Source organism: Cupressus sempervirens, chromosome 3 (genome assembly GCF_028749045.1).
Source record: "Cupressus sempervirens isolate cs-2001-9-10 chromosome 3, ASM2874904v1, whole genome shotgun sequence".
Lineage (NCBI taxonomy): Eukaryota > Viridiplantae > Streptophyta > Pinopsida > Cupressales > Cupressaceae > Cupressus > Cupressus sempervirens.
Genome location: NC_143120.1, coordinates 304,363,683 through 304,381,762, shown reverse-complemented (window position 1 = coordinate 304,381,762; position 18,080 = coordinate 304,363,683).

Here is an 18,080-nt window from a genome sequence, read left to right as displayed (position 1 = left end):
GAACTTTCCTCAAAGTGAACATCCTTCTCCATAAAGATCTTGAGTGTCTCTCGATCCATAACTCTATAAGCCTTTGCTTTGTCTTCATATCCAATAAAAGTACAAGGCCTTGGTGTTAGTGCCTTGCAACTCTTGGAAGAAAGGTTTTCCCATGTTGGACAATCGAAGACTCTAAGGTCACTCATAACTGGTTCTCTGCCACACCATGCGTCAAAAGGAGTCTTCGCATCTAAGGCATTATGAGGAGACCTATTAAGTATGTGAGTAGCACTGCTAATGGCCTCTACTTCTAATGTTGGATCAAGATACTTGGCCTTTATCATGCAACTTTCCATGGTATTGAGAGTCCTAATCCTCATAGCTGCAACATCTTTCTTGTGCAGATAGAATGTTGGTGAGTTCCAAAGATCAATCCCCTCAATTCTACAAAATTTCTTAAGTCTTTTGTCTACATATCTATTCTCATTGTCCACCCTTAATACCTTGATGGCTTTCCTTGACTTTTGTTCAACAGGAGTCTTGAAATCTTGAAGCTTATGAACCACTTCACTCTTATGATGAAGGAAGTAGACCCAAGTGAATCTTGAAAAATCATCAACATATGTGAGGATGTAGCAGCCTTGGCTGACTGAAGTCACTGCAAAGGGTTTTGCTAAAACCATGTGAACTAGCTAAAGACCAACTGGAGCTATAGAAGACTTCCCTTTATCATACTTCTCCTTGAGATTCATATCCACTAAACAAGATGAACATTCTCCCTTAAAAAAATTGATATTAGGTAGACCTTTGACCATATGTTTAGATCAAAGTTGTTGAAGAGAGTAGAAGTCAAGGTGACCAAACTGCTCATGTCATAAGTTGATGTTTGAAGTAGAGTGAGTCAACAAAGCTTGAGAAGGAGAATTAGGCAAAAACTGGGAGAAGGAATAAAGCCTCTTGTCATCATTGACTTTCCCCACTGCAACCAATGAATCATCTCATTGAATCTAGAAGGGACTCAACTTTGTGACCATCTCCAAGGTGAGTGATTTGGTAAACTGATAGGAGATTGGAACTAAGGTTTGGAATGTAGAGAACATCTTAGAATTTCCCATTTTCCATTTCCACATGTCCTTTCCTTTCAACTTCCATTTTAGTATCATCTACCATGAAGATGTATGGTACCTTTGACTACTTTAATGAAGAAAAGTCTTCCTTTGAAGAACCCATATGGTAGGAGGCACCTAACTCAAGTATCCATTCCAAAGAACTTAAATTTTCCATAAGTGTTTTCCCTTTACCCTTTGAAGAGGTTGGATTTGAATCCTTGGAAGTACCTGGCACTTGAATCTTGTTCTTCCTCAGTAGATGTTTCTAACTCATCGATTCTTTTTGTCTTGCACTGATGCTCGTCATGATTTGGCTTTTTGCAATATGCACAAAACAGTTTTTCCTTCTTTCCATTACTTCCCTTCTTGTTGGAAGAAGAATTGCCTTGTTGTGAGGAGGATTGTTGTGTCTCAGATTATTTTTTCTACTTCCATTGCTTCTTCTTCTTATTGCTTTTCCCCCCTTGACTTGATTTGTGCTCATCACTAGCCACCAAGGCTTTGGTCTTTGATGACTTGAGAAGTCCAAAATCCATCAAGTGAGATTGTTCAACAATCAACATCTCTGTAAATTCATCAAACAAAGGCTTGTGGTAAGTAGATCCCATGGCCAACCTATGAGTATTAAAACTTGAAACAAAGCTAGTGTACTCAGAAGGTAGCCTCTTTAGGATATGATGAATCAACATGTCATCCTTCATGGGATTTCCACAATCTTTAAGAAGTGCCCTATACTCATTAGCTTTGATGATGTAATCTTGAATTGTGTCAAAAAAATTAGGATCCAAGAGAAGCAGATCATCCTCAATCTGAAATCCCTTTTCTTCATCCACTTTACCATACAACTGTTCAAGTTTATCCCAAGCTTCTTTGGATTCTGAACAATTTTTAATGTGAAAGAGAAGTCCCCATGTATACAACTCCTGATAGCCCCTAAAGCCTATTGGTCTTAAGATTGCCAATCAATGAGTTCTTTAGCATCAGTAGGTTTGGTAATTGCACCATCGACATAAAGACTATATCCTTTTTCCATTAATCTACTCCATGCAATATCTTTCCATCTAGAATAGTTTCTTGAAGTTAAAGGAGGACATTTAAAACCCATGATGCAGAAATGAAAAGAGCATAATAGATAGACACAAAAAAACATAGTACACACCTCCCCTTTCACTCAATGAAAAGACCACCCCAAAAAAGATGCTTTTGGCACTTTATAAGTAGTACGTTTATAATGGGCCATTTGTCAAAATGAACAAAGTGGACTTTCTAATTTTGCTTTTACAACTACCTTATAAGGCTTAAATCTATCACTTAAGCACTGTAGCTTAGATTTACAACAATTCTAAAAAAGAATCAAAGCTTTACAATGCTGAAAATGGCCTAATTCTAAAAATGAGAAATTAGTCCACACAACCCTAGAATCTGACTTTAGATCTAGAAAGTAGACAAAAAAATATGCACTTTCAAAAAAATAGAACATGAAAAAGTGACCAGATGTGCTCGTACTGAGTGTTTGAAGTTGCAAAATGTAGGATTATGTAGGTATAGTCACTAAAAAATGCAATTTTTACAAAATTTGTGCACCAAAACCAAAAAACAAAACCACCATAGAAAATTTAGGAAATTCTACCCAATTTCAAAAAAAATTGCACCGAAATCAGAGTCTGGATGTCTAAGTTATGGGCTCACAAAGTTAGGCTGCCAAATGAAAAATTAATTTTGGAGAGGGGTCTGGAGAAAAAACTTGATGCTAAATTTTATGGTCAAATAGCCATCACTACAATTATAAATCACCTAGTTTTGACAGTCAATCAATCATCAATTTTAAAATAGAAAAAGATGATGTCAGCAAAAAATTTGGGCCCCTAAGATGACATGGCAAGCTGAGTCAGCGTTCGTACTGTACGAACTAACATGTGTTTTTATGGTTGCTACAATTCAAGTTGACATGGTAGTACAAGCTAGTTCGACAAGTGATGTGGCAATCCCAACTGAGGTGACATGGGTGGTCTATGCTGGTGGGTTGAGTCGCTGAAGCAAGTGTGATCTCGAATGGATGTGTTATGAGAAAATCTCCAATAGCTATGATACCATGTAAGAATTTGGCTAAGGAAAAAATTCACCTCGGAACTAAGAACTCAAATACAAGAACAACTATAGACGAAGATAGAGAGAGAGTATGATCAGAATGACGATATATTCAATATTTCATGATAAGAGTTCACTAGGAGTGCCTATATATAAAGGCCTCTGAGATACATCTAGAATGCCTTGAAATCAACATCATGATAAGTCATACAACTAGGTACGTGTCCACCATATATGGGTTATACTCCATTAAGCATGAAAGTATGTGCAATGATGAGAGGATAAGCCTACAAGGGTGTGACATGCAAAACAGTGTTGTAGACACCATGTGCTAAAATAGAGTTGCATACTCATGTTTTGTCTACATGACAACTCAAAAAAGGTGTGCAAACTCCTAAGTGTCTCACAAATAAAAATAATAAAATAATGCATTAACCTAAGTAAACTTAAGTAAGTGTAAATAGTGAATACATACTTACACCAACAATAACAAAAATAAAGAAACAACAGAAAATACAAGAACAAAATATGGACTTCTTATTTGTGTTGAAAATGTGGAATTACAAAATTCACAAGTACTATATGCTAACCCACATGGGCACCTTCATTATAGTAATCTAGAAGACTAAGCTGCGTACTACACCCAGAGCTATCCTAGACAATGTTTGGGCCTTTCTTAAATAGGCAATTTTATGTTGCCTAAGAAGGTTCTAGACATTAAAACTTAATACTTAGGGTTGACAGACCCTAACAATACAAAAAGAATAGGCCAAATACATTTTTGACAATTATTTTAGATATTTCAGGTAGCCCAACTTTGGAAGGCCATAATTCTCAAATCGTTACTCTAATTGGCTATTATAACCACTTTTCAGATATGCTAGCTCCTAATTTATAGGCTTAGAATGGCGCATGCACTCTTCTATCAAGTTTTTAGTCCTCATCTAGGCAATCTAAGGCCTCCAACAGTGAGCCTAAAGTTTTTTTGCAAATTTTTCCACTGAAAATCTGCAATAACTTCTCTAATACTTAAGCTTGAGAAATGAGATTTTTATAGTAGGCTTATAACTCTAAAATGAACCTTCCTATAGAAAATGAGAACATTCTAAGCTCATATGAAAAACTTACTAAAAATAGCAAATTCTCATAAATAGTAACCACCCTATCTACTAGTCCTTATTAAAATAGAAAAGACTGATCTTAAAATATTTTTGGGTGATGCAAGATTGCTCTTACACATAGGATGCTCCTGCATCAGACACTCAGGGTAATTTAAGAAGTGACACAGTCATTTCTTGAGTGTTCAAAGGAAAATCAAGACAATTAACCTCCTCCCTTACTAGCCATGATGAATCCTCTATTAGCCTCCCTTTCTATTTGACCAAGTATTCCTCATAAGTTTTGTTCTTTGTACTTTTGCCAATACGACTATCTAGTATCTCCTCAATCTCCTTTGTAATTGAACTAGTTGCTGGGATACTCCACTACACTTTTGCAACTTTATCTCCATCACCTCCTTCATAATACTCTATCAAATCTGAAATATTAAATACTAGTGAAATATTTAATTCAACAAGCAACTCCACTTCATAACCATTTCTAAAATAATGTCTTTTCACTATCTTGCACGGTCCAAACTTCTTCATCTTCAACTTATTATATGTACCAACTAGAAAACACTCTTTTCTCAAATAAACCATGACTTCATATCCAATTTTAAATTCCTTATACCTCCTTTTCACATTTAGCTTAGGCTTGTACTGTTTATTCATCTTTATAATATACTTCCTCACCTCCTCATGGATATTCATCAAATGTTCAACAAATTCTTCTACTTCAACACTACTTATCACTCCTTTATCCAACTGCCTCAATTCAAAAGCATTTTTGGGACTACTCCCATATACAATCTAGAATGGTGATTTACCAGTACTCCTATTCACAAAATTATTATATACAAATTCCTCTTATGGCAAAATCAAATCCCATCCATTTGTCTTGTCTCCAACCAAACATCTCAAAAGGTTTCCCAAACTACGATTCACAAGTTCTATTTATCCATCAATCTATGGATGATGTGATGAACTAAACTTCAACTCCATCTTCAATTTCTTCCACAATGTATGCTAGAAATAGCCAACAAATTTGGTATCTCAATCTAAAACTATACTCTTTGGAAGATCATGTAGTCTCACCACTTCTCTAAAAAATAACTCTGCTAGATGAACAGCATCACTAGACTTCTTTCAAGGAATAAAATATGTCATCTTTGAAAAACTGTCAACCACCACAAAAAATAAAATCATGCCCACATTGTGTCCTTAGTAATCCAAGAATAAAATCCATGATAACATCCTTCCATGACTTCTCTAGTTTAGGTAATGGCTAAGACAACCTTGTATTTTGTTTCACTCCTTTCACCGTCAGACATACTCTACAACTTTGTACAAACTTCTTCACATCTTGTTGCAACTACAACCAGTAATAATACTCAACAACCAAAGAAATGGTCTTATCTCTACCAAAATGTCCAACCAATCCTCTATTATGCTTCTCCTTGATCAGATTCTCTCTCATTGAACTATTGGGAATGCACAACTGGCTTCCTTTGAACAACATACTATCCTAGATCATGAAATCCAATCACTTTTTCCTATCAAGTATAATAGGTTCTATACAAGCCTTCCATGCTTCACCAAAATTAGAATCATCTGGATACAAATTATTGAGTTTTGTGAACCCAACTACCTCTATCTACATTTTTGTCAGCAAAAGTTGTCTTCTACTAAGAGCATCTACAACTCTATTAGACTTCCAACTCCTATGTTTCGAAACAAATGTATAACTTTGCAAAAACTCAACCCACTTCAAATGCCTTTGGTTCAATTTTCCTTAACTATTTAAATATTACAAAGCTTGATGATCAACATACAAAACAAACTCCTTAGGAAGAAGATAGTGTCTCTGCTTCTTCAATGCTTGAACTCTAGCATAAAATTCTTAATAATAAACATAATATTTTATTTTGGCATCATTTAATTTCTCACTAAAGTAACAAAAAAGGTCTACCTTGTTGGCTAATAAGAATTCCTATTGTAGTACCACTAGCATCATAGTCTACTGGAAACACCTTGTTAAAATTAGGAAGTGCTAAAATAAGCTACTTAGTAGCTTTTTGTTTCAATAGATTAAAACTCTTATCTACCCCTACAGTCCACTTAATTTTTTTCCTATCCCCTCTCATTGTTTCAGTCATGGGTCAACAAATACTGCTAAAATCTCTTATGAACTTTCTATAAAAACTAGCTAGTCCATTAAAAGATCTTACCTCTATCACACTCCTTCAAGTAGGCCATTCAAGGATAGCCTTCACTTTCTCTAGGTCCATTTTTAGACCTTCTTTTGAGACTACAAATCCTAGGTACACCAACTCCTTTTTAACAAAATTAAATTTCTTTAGGTTTATCAATAACTTTTCTTCCCTCAAATTATCAAACACCTTGCAAATATGGATCAAATGCTCCTCCAATGTCTTACTAAAGATCAAAATATCATCTAGGTAAATAATAAAAAACTTACCCAGAAAATCTTTCAACATCTCATTCATGAGCCTCATGAAACTGCTCAGTGCATTGGTTAGTCCAAAAGGCATGACTAACCATTTGTACAGTCCTTTTGTCTTGAAAGTATTCTTCCACTCATCATCTTCTCTGATGCAAATCTGATGGTATCCACTCTTCAGATCTATCTTTGTGAAATACCCAACTCCACTCAAACAATTCATAATATCATCCATCCTTGGCAATGGAAATCTATACTTGATTATGATCTTGTTGATAGCATGATAATCTATACACATCCTCTATTCACCATTCTTCTATGGTGCTAAAACAACTAGTACAACACATGGACTCAGACTCTCTCAAATCAACCCCTTCTGTAACAACTTATGAACTCATCTGTTTAACTCTTCACTTTCAGCTGGTGCCATTTTGTGCACTACCTTGTTTGGAAAATTGGCTCCTGGAACCAAATCCATCTGGTGACTAATCTTCCTCATTGGAGGCAATCCATCAATTACATTATCTTATACATCAAAAAAAGCATATTCTAGCAGCACTAAATACCTTTTCTTCTTTCTCCTTCAATGGCTTCAACTTATGTTTCACTCCATCCTTGGTTAGAGTGTAGGTATTTTCTCACCCATCATGTACAACATGCATGTCAAACTACCATGACCTATCTAGCAACATATGACATATGTCCATAGGTACGATATCACATAGTACTTCACCCTGGTAGCTTCCAATCTTAAACTTGACGAAGCACTAATCATTGACCATGACCTTGTAGTCATCTTGCACCCAAGCAATATGGTATGGGCGTGTGTGTTTCTATATCTTCAACCTTAACTTGGTGACCATCATTTCTGATACAAAATTTTTAGTACTTCCACCCTCAATGATCACATCACAACACTTATCTTCACCATCTGTACCTTGTATGAAACAAGCTCCTTCTTTGATCAAGTTCATTATCACTACTCAACAAGACTCTTCTATTAACTAAGACTTCTCCTCTTTTAGCATCTTTAGAATGTGAGGATCTAGCATCTTCATCAACATGTGCAACTTTGGCCTAGCCTTTTTCTCTTTGATTTGTCCTTCCTTGGTGCTAGGAACATTCAAATGCTCTATGCCCTTCTTCTCCATAGTGAAAACATTTTCCATGGAAGCCTCCTCTTCTAGATCCTTGTCCTCTACCTCTTCCTCTCTAATCTCTATTATTTTAATCATGGAAATAATTGGAATTGTTTCCCCTTTGGTTCTGATTGCTACTTCTAGCCTCATCCTTGTTCTTCTAATCATCATTATGGATTCCATAAGATCATCTAGTAGATCTTACACCACAACCTCTTCTGCTATTCTTGTTGTCAAAATTCTTGCCCAACTTCTCCTCAACTTCTAGGCAAAATTGGTATGCCTTCTCAATACTATTCATTCAAACTAGACATAGCTCATCTTGAATGCTTGGCCTTAACCCATAAATGTAATCGACCATTTTCTCCTTATCAGCTTCTGCATGGACGATTCTAATGAGAAATCAATAGAATTCTTTAGTATACCTTTTGAACATATTTTCTTGCTTGATTCAACCCTTGCATTTTATTCAATAGATCAAGCTCATAATCCATGGGAATGATTTGTTGCTTTAATTTAGCTACCATTCATTCCCATCTGGTGTTTTTTTCCTTTCCCTTTCTATTTCACTCCAACTGAACCTCCTACCACCAGATCTTCGCATGTCCTTTTAGTTTTGCCTTCACAAACTTGACCTTATCAGGATCCTCAATATCTTCATTCTCAAAGTACTTGTCCAGTTTATTGATCCAATCAACTAGATCCTTTGGGTTAAGATTTCCTAAAAATGTGGGAACCTAAAACTTAGGTCTTTTTCCAATCTTGGAGATGGCCCCAAAAAAGCTTCTCTTCTTATGGGTTTAGAACTGCATCTACTTTGGCATTTTCTTCTGCTTCACCCTCATCCTTGCTTTCATCTCTTATTGGAAGATTTATTCCTCTACACATTTGTTCTTCTAATTCTTTAATTTTTCTTTGGAGGGCTAGGAAACCCTCAAGTGTACCTACAACTCTTCTACCACACTCTCTTTTTTGAAGCATTTTCGCGCTTCTGCTGAAACCCTAGTGCAAACTACCTCACAATTAAAAATCTATCTACATGCTCAGCCAAAACCATGATTTTTAATAACAATAACAAATGCAAGAACAAAATATGAACTTCTTATTTGTCCCACAAATGCAGAATTACAAAATTCATAAGTACTATATGCTAACCCACATGGGTGCCTTCATTATAGTAATATGTAAAACTAAGCTATGAACTACACCAAGAGTTGTTCTAAACAATGTTTGGGCCTTTCTTAAATAGGTAATTTCATGCCACTCAAGAATGTTCTAGACATTGAAACTTAATACCTAGGGATGACATACCCTAACAATACACAAAGAGTCAACCATATACATTTTTGACAATTATTTTAGATATTTTAGGTAGCCCAACTTCAAAAATCTATAACTCTCAAACTGTTGCTCTAATTGGCTATTATAGCCACTTTTTGAAAATACTAGCTCCTGATCTATAGGCTCAACATAGCACAAGCACCCTTCTGCCAAGTTTTTTGACCTCATCCAGGCACTCTAAGGCCTCCAATAGTGAGCTTGAAGATTTTATTGCAAATTTTTCCACAAAAAATCCACAATAACTTCTTTGATACTTAAGCTTGACCAGTGAGATTTTTATGGTAAGCTTATAACTCTAAAATGAACCTTCCTGCAAAAAATTAGAACATTATGAGCTTATATGAAAAACTTACTAAAAATAACATTTTCTCATAAATAGTAACCACCATGTCTACTAGTCCTTATTAAAATAGAAAAGACTAAAATTAAAATATTTTTCGGTGATGTAAGATTGCTCTTACACCCAGGATGCTCCTGCATCAGGAATCAAAAGACAAGTATCTGCACTAGGTACACCTCAGCAAAATGGCATAGTAGAAAGATTCATTAGACAATGAAAGTTGGATTGAGGCAATGAATAAAGAGATTGATCAAATTGAAAAGAACAAAACCTGGACTCTTGTTCCTAGACCCAAGGGAAAAAATTTAATTGGCACAAAATGGGTATTGAGAAATAAGTTGAATGAAAATGGAGAAGTTTTAGGAAATAAGGCAAGGTTAATATGCTAAGGTTATGCTCAAGAAGAAGGTATTGATTATGGAGCAACTTTTTCTCCTGTTGCAACAATAGAAGGTGTTAGAACACTACTTCCTTTTTTTGCACATAAAGGACTCAAAGTATATCAGATGGATGTAAAGTCACATTTCTAGAATGAAATCCTAGAAGAAGTCTATATTAAGCAACCTAGAGGTTACATAGATCTTAATAAAAGGAATATGGTTTACAAATTACACAAAGCTTGATATGGTGTCAAACAAGCCCCCAAACCCTGGTTTGAAAGAATGCATAGTCATCCGATAAGAATTGGTTTTCAAAGGAAAAATGACAACAACAGTCTATACATCAAGGAACGACCAAATAAGAAGATAGTATTGGTAGATTTCTTTGTAGATGATACATTATTCATTGAAAATGATGATTTGTGAAAATCTTTTTCTAAGTAAATGAGTAAAGAATTTGAAATGTCAATGTATGGAGAGATTAAATTCTTTGTTTCCTTCCAAATTCAACAGAAGAAAGATGGTATCTACATTACTCAATCAAAGTACATCAAGGAGATATTGAAGAAATTTGGAATTGAAGATTCTAGACTAGTTGGAACACCTATGCCTACTGAACATAAGCTTTCCAAAAATGATGATTCCAAAGAGGTAGATCAAACTACATATAGATCAATGACTAGAAAACTTCAGTATGTGGTACAGACAAGATCCAATATTGCATTAGCATTTGGTATGGTGGCAAAAATTCCTATTGATCTAAAGGAAAATCATATGATGGCAATAAAAAGAATTATGAGGTATCTTAAAGGTGTAGACAACTAAATGGGATTACACCACCTCGGTAATCCTATTTAGCTATTTCTAAAGGCATCATTAATTAAATTCATATTTAATTAATCCTTTTCCATCTCCTAGCTGATTAATTTAATTAATCATCTATAGTTCTAATTGATAAATGAAATAACCCACTATTTTTCAATTAATCCTATTCTCCTATCTAATTCTAAAAGCCTCATTTATTAAATAAGTCTATTTGATAAATAAAATCTTCAAATCTAATAGCCCCTAAGCTATCCTAAATCCCTCCATTAGCCTAATCCACCCCATCCACCCATACTAACTAAGCTTAACTACTAACTCAACCACCCTCATCAATACCATCCACTTGCACATCTCTAACATCTTTAATCTGATCTTAACCCAAGCCTAATCCATCCCCTAATCATTTTCACATTCCCAAGCAAGCTTAAGACTTTCCTAAATCAAGCTAAAGTCTCCCCTCAAAATATTCCAACCACCAAGCCATGAATGCTCTTACAAAGCCATATATGGCTCTTACATCCTCACTCATGACTCTTACATATCCAACCACCCTCATCAAGCCTTTGACCAACCCATATATTATCTTCTCACACCCATCCTCCTTGTGACAAGTTTCCACTCCCTATTGGTGCTAAACAAGCACAATCCATGTGCTCCCCTTTAGGTGCATCTGAGCCCTCCCTAAGCTTTCTTCTCTCCTTGCATCTTAGCCCTCCATCCCTCAAACCTCTTGCCTATAAATTGGATCCCCTCCCAAGCCATTTTTATCACTATCCTTAAGCTAAAGTTACCATGTTAGTTTGAGAAGCCAAGTTCATACCATTTTCACATATCCACCCAAAAATCCTAAATCCATCTCCATTGAAGTATTTTGAAGCTTGAGCATACATCCCAAACCCATATCAAAGGACACATCTACTAATCAAGTGATCATCCTCATTGAGGGAGCCTATCCATGGCTCATATTCTCATTTGAGGACCTCACTTTGTCTCATCTAAAGTTTATACTAGTTTTGTTAGTTAATGCTTTTGTTTTTAAATAGATTAGTGTTTATTGCTAACATATTAGTGTACACATTATGGCACACCTGGTGGGACCCCACATTTGGGTCTATCTAATCATGTTTTTGGGTTTTTTGTGTTAATTAACCAAATTAACCTTGTTTACTTGTGTGTTTTTGTGATAGGTTTGCTGATCTTATTGTAGGTACGTAGGTCATCCTTTAGAAATCGTGCTCCCAGCCATCTAAATGTTTTTCATTTTTGAGCACCTAAAAATTAGCTTATTTTGCGATCTCGCGACCCAAGGAACGTGATCCCGTGACCCCGAGAATGCATCCATTCACCGGTGGGAACGCGAACCCGCGACCGCGAGTTCGCAGTTCATCACCAAACAGCTTCTGCCATGTATCCTAAATTTGTCCTACATCCCCATCGAACATTTTTCCACGAGAATGCTATTTAAGCCTACGGAATCGCATATATTTTCCTGCGAAAATGCTACCTTCAGTCGGTCAAATTTTTAATCTCATTTCTATCATTAAACTCTCAAACTCGCAACAGAATTCCCCTGCAGGAACGCTGATAAATCTGCTTGTGGGATCACTTTCTCACGGGATTGCACTATGATTTTTATCCTGTGGCCTATCTTTTTGTAACTTTTCACCAGTTTTTTGTACTCGCGGGATTGCTACCTAAACCTACAGGATCATTGTCTAAACTTGCGAGAACGTTCTTCTACCTGCAAGAATGTTATCTCACTGCTTATCCCTACATTCTCGCATGCGGGATCGTAAACCTGCAAGATCGCTATCCTAACTCACAGGATCGCCAAAAAATCAAAAAATATCAAAAAAAAAAAAAAAAAAAAAAAAAAAATTTAAAAGAGTATAAATCAAATTTTGACTTTTAGTGGTTCTGTAGGATATGGATCATTCTAAGGATTTTTACGCATATCAAAAAGAACAAAAAAGTTAAAAATATTTTTCCCATAGTTAAGTTTTGATTTTGGAAATTTTTGGGTGACTAATCAAATCACTTTTTTGTAGCATTGCAAGTTGGAGCAACAAACCTAATCATGTATTTTACAGGTTTTTCTTAGAATGAACTTGCATGTTTAAACACATATTTCATTGAATGAATGTCGCTCAAATCACTCTCGAATGCCATGGACTAAAATCAAGCTTTTATTGGAATGCATGCTTAAAACAAAAAACACAATCTTGAATGCCAAGGATCAATTAATCATTGCTATACCTCACACGTCAAATTTGGGCATAAAACACTTTAACTCAATCTTGAATGCTTAAACATCAATGAACATTACAAATTAGCACACTTCAACTTTGGGTTTTAAAAAGAATTCACTCAATCTTGAATGCTTAAAAATCAATGAACACTACATGATTCAACGACACTCGAATTTACTTATGTTGACGATCCCTTGATTTCTATTATGTTGATGACGCTATCAAGTTGGAATTGAACATCTATATCTTAATCACTTGTGTCTTCAATAGATCAAACAATCTAAGAATTAGTTGCTGAAAGAACTCTCTACTTTTTAGCCCAAGCTCATTTGAATCTTCTCTCCTCTTGTTGCCTTTGTGGGCTATCTTGGGTGCATAAGACTAGGATCCAAAACCTTGTTTTTAGTTTTAGGAGGCCTGCTTGGGGATTTCATCACCCCTTGGGATGACCTCAACTCCAGCATTCCAACGGAGTATAAAAATTGGGAGGTGAATCCAAAGACATCTCTCTTGGGATCAAAATTTTGTCACTTGGGCTAAGCCTCAAGGAACTTTATACCCTTGAGAAGTGAAAGAGGAGAAGTGGGTTACTGCTCCTCTCGGCTGTGTGACATCTTTTTGGTTTTATCTGTAGATTTGGGCCTCACGTACCTTGTGTATATCAAGGACTCCCTAGCTAAACCAAATTTCATCCTTGTAGAAAGCTTCTTAGGATGTTGGTGTGTTTGACGTGCTTGCTCCAAAATTTTGTTTGCTTGTTTGTTCATAGCTTTTGAATGAATGTTTGACAACTTTGGTCAAAATCTCAAAAAAGCAAAAATCTCCCAGCTCAAGGCATACTTAGCGTAGTCACTACCTCATCAGAAAATCATCCAAGCTCCCCTGCTGCAACTGAATCTATCTAGTTCTTTTCTTTAGAACAACCCCAAATCCAAAGTCCATCCAAATCATCCCCCCAGTTAGCTAGCAACCCAATCCAAAATCACCCAAGCCTTTAAGGAATTGTTGTTACTCTGCCAGAGTTTCCTATCCAATCAATCTACCCAAATCCCTGAATCTCCCCAAGGTTATCCCTTTAATAGAGCTTTGTCTAGGGTAATCTAGCATTGTCACTTGTCATACCTCATCACCTTAAGCTAAAGGTTGGGATCCACAAGTGGTCAATCTCATGTCATGCCCATAGGATCATTTGTCTATCCTCAAGTTGACACCAAAGGCCACCAATCCTGCACATAAGAAAGAAAAACTCTCACTTTTTGATAGCATACCCTTGAAGTCTTCCATCCACGGGAAAGCCAAAAATCTCTAGCCAATCCTCCTTAGGTCTATCATGCAGCTTTGACTCTCCCTAGGAAATCTTTCATCAGCCAATCCAAAATCTGCACTTAATCCAAATCCAACCATGAGCTTCTGTGTTCATCCATATGTAAGACCCCATCCCCATCCAACTCATCATCAAAACATGAAATCCCAACCCTATCATGATGAGTTTGGTTGCATTGTCCTTTCTCCCACTCCATCCTATTCCAATGATGATGATGATCTTGTCAACTATGATGGATTTATTGAAAGCCTTAGAGATATTCCTCAAACATCCCCCAAAATTCAATCATTCCTCCAAATTACTCCATCCCTCCTCCAAACATACCCACTAGTGCTCCCTACCCTACCTTTGACAAGGGAAATCCATTATTATCCTCATCCTTACCTCCTCCTTATATTATGTGCACATATTCCTCATATACATTAGCCATATCTCCATCTTCCTCTACCTTCACCTCCCAGCCTCCACCATTCTAGAATAATTCTAGTAGCTACATCCATATTCCAAATCCACCATCCCAATCTCTTCCAAATCCTCCAACCAATCCTATTTCTACAACATATCACTCCAATCCCCTTACTCCTCCTAGTCCAACACACTTGTCTCCAAGGAATTTTACAAGGAAGCCCAAAGAAACTCCCTCTCCCACCCCTATCACTCCTCTTACCTCGTCCTATCACTACCATCCCTATCGCATCCACCCCACTTATCAAACCCCTTCCATCTCCTACCTCCCATCCATAGAATCCCTCCAAATCCCATCCACATCTCCTCCTCCTAGCATTACCCAAATCCCATATAATGAACCTCATGAGTCCCTCCCCCATCAGCTCATCCCCATTGAAGAAACTCCTACCCATCCATCTACCTCACTTAAAGAAACCATCCATACTTCTCCTATCATCCCATCCACTCCCATCCATTCCTGTCAAGATCTTTTCCAAAAGCATGTTGAAATATCCCCTAACACAACAGAAGATCCTTCCATCCCACTTATTACCCTACATGATCCACTTTTACCACCCCCTCCATATCTGAATCCTACCATCACACCTACTCCATCTCAAGATCCCTTTCCATCCACCCATCCCTATCAAGATCCTCTCCTTCCATCCCCTTTGCTCCATGATCATACAAATCCCATAAACCATCATGATAGATCCATCGAAGAAGAACTAACTATCATATATGAAGCTTCAACTCCTTTAGCTAATAATGGACTCACATCTTGTGCTCCAAAAAATGAACATCATATTAAAGAAAGAAATAAAAATGTATCTCTAGATGTTGCTATCCCCGCTATTCCTACATGGTTGCAAGTCCTTCCATCTCCACCCTAAAGTTCCCATCCATCTTATCCTACAATTATTTTGGGCCCTTGTCCTACTCCTTATCTCCAACCCTCCATTTTGGGTCCCTATATGAATCCTTTACCCCACCCATCTATCTTGGGACCTACACCTTCCCCGTTTCCATCTGTTTTTGGCCCATATCCTTCATTCCCTCCCTCCATTTTGGGCAATTATATCCATCCATATCCTATGTCCCAATCTATCCTTCCATCCCCTCAAATCCACCAGCTAGATCATCAAAGGCACTCACCCTTGAATCCCTTCCAACCTTTAAACCCTATCACTCCATCCATTATCCCTCCATCTCCTCCATTCTCTTGTTCCCATCCCAGGGCTAATAGAAGCATATTTGATGCCAAAATACAAAAGCATAAATCCAAAAATCCACAAAATCCAAGTCTTGACATGTCCCTTCTAAAATACATGTTCAAGAAGAGAAATATTTGATCCAAATCAAAGAAAAAGTTAAGAGGCCAAAAGGCCCAAGCTACAAAAAGTCAAAAATCATGTGGATACCCAAGATGCTCATAAAAGCAATGCATCTCAAAGAAAAATCTCAATTGGCATCCATTCATGCTACTCAAAAAGCCTCATCCATCCATCCTTTATCCAAATCCTCATATATTCATCCTTCATCCCCCCAATCCACTCTTAGTCTATATGCTTCTTATCCTAAATTTCTAATCCTCCATCTTCCAACTTTACTTGTAGTCCTTATCTTTTTCTTCCTCCATTTTCTCCTCAACCTCACTCAATACCATCTTTCCCACTACTTTATCACCTCTCAAGGTGTGTTCCAATGATGATCTTTCCATTTACCCACCAGCCTTATGTCTTCCCATCCATTATCTATCAAACTCCCACCCACCATTCCACTTGTTCAATCCAATCCTTTTCCATCCATCCTACCAACATCTATGAGTAAAAATGCATCGAAAAAGAAAAAAAATAAAAAGAGAAAAAAAATTTTAAAAAATAAAAACAAAAAAAATCATCCATCGATGAAAACTTGGCAATTCAAGCGCTATGGATAAGTACCGTGATGAAAACTTGGCAAACAAGCATCATGCATAATCCCTCCATCCAAATGCTTTGTACACTTAGGGGCACGTTCCATCACCCAACATAGCCATCTCATCCCACCATACCAACCACATCCTATCCATTTCACTCACCATCCTCCTTTGGATCTTGATAGAAATAATGTCCACCACTAGATACATGCTTTTGGTCATCCCTTTGACATCCATTTTCCAACAAAGTTTGTATCCACCTATCCATAATCCACCCATCCTCCTTATCCTCTACCTCATTAACCTTTCACATCCTAGCTTCCCTCTATCTCCCTCATCCTCTTGTTGACCAATATTCAATCCTATCGCATCCCTCATAAAAAATCCTCTTGAATAGCATATTATAACTGGGGGCACTCTATTCCTTGGACATCGTGTCATGTCCATCTTTCCATCAATCCTTATCTTTTTGCATTCCTCTACCCAAATCCCTCTATCCACTGTTCCCTTTTTCATCCATCCTTGCATCTCCCAACATTACCTCCATCTTTCCATCACCTGGTACATCCCTTGTCATTGGTATCTAGCCCTCCACTATCCCTCATTATGAGTTTCCATTCGCTATCCCTCATCCTGAGCTTCCATTTGCTATCCTCTCATCCTAAGCTTTTCATCCGCTATACCCTCATCCTGAGCTTTTTACCCTCACTATCTTAAGCTTTTCACAACCCATCTTCTCCTCTTAAGCTTTTCATCCCCTTTATCTCCTTATCCCATGCTTTTCCTCTACTTTCCCATCTCAAGCTTTTTATCTACTTTCTCCTCATCCCAATCCTTTTATCCACTATCTCTTCATCTTTCTCTTTCCTGCCGCTATCCTATCATGCTGCACTTTTTTTCGGTAATCCCTTGTGTATCCTTGGATATATCAACTATCTATTCCTTGCCCATCAGTCCTTTGCTCTTGGTCCCATTGTGTACCTCTCTTCACGTCAGTTCTTGCTTGATCACAAATTTTAGTTCTCTTAGTTAGGTGCTTTAGCGAATCCTTGTACGAGATCCCTTGTCATGAAAATGTTGTCCTAAAGTGTTTTGCTTGCCTAGTTCACCCTAGTCCTTGATATTACTGATAGATCCTTGCAGGATGCATCCTTCCTCTTGTCTAATCTTGGTCTATCAGTATCCAGTCCTACCGATCTCTTTGGCAAAAAGTTAACTTTTTTATACATTTATATTTTCTTTCGATTTATTTTCTTTTCAAGATTTCAAGCATGATTCTTAAAGTATCTCTTCCAAGTGATTTGGGTTGTTCCCTCCTCATGGTTACCATGATCTTTTATATCATGGTGTGCTATGAATGGGGCAATTCGAGTGCAAGGT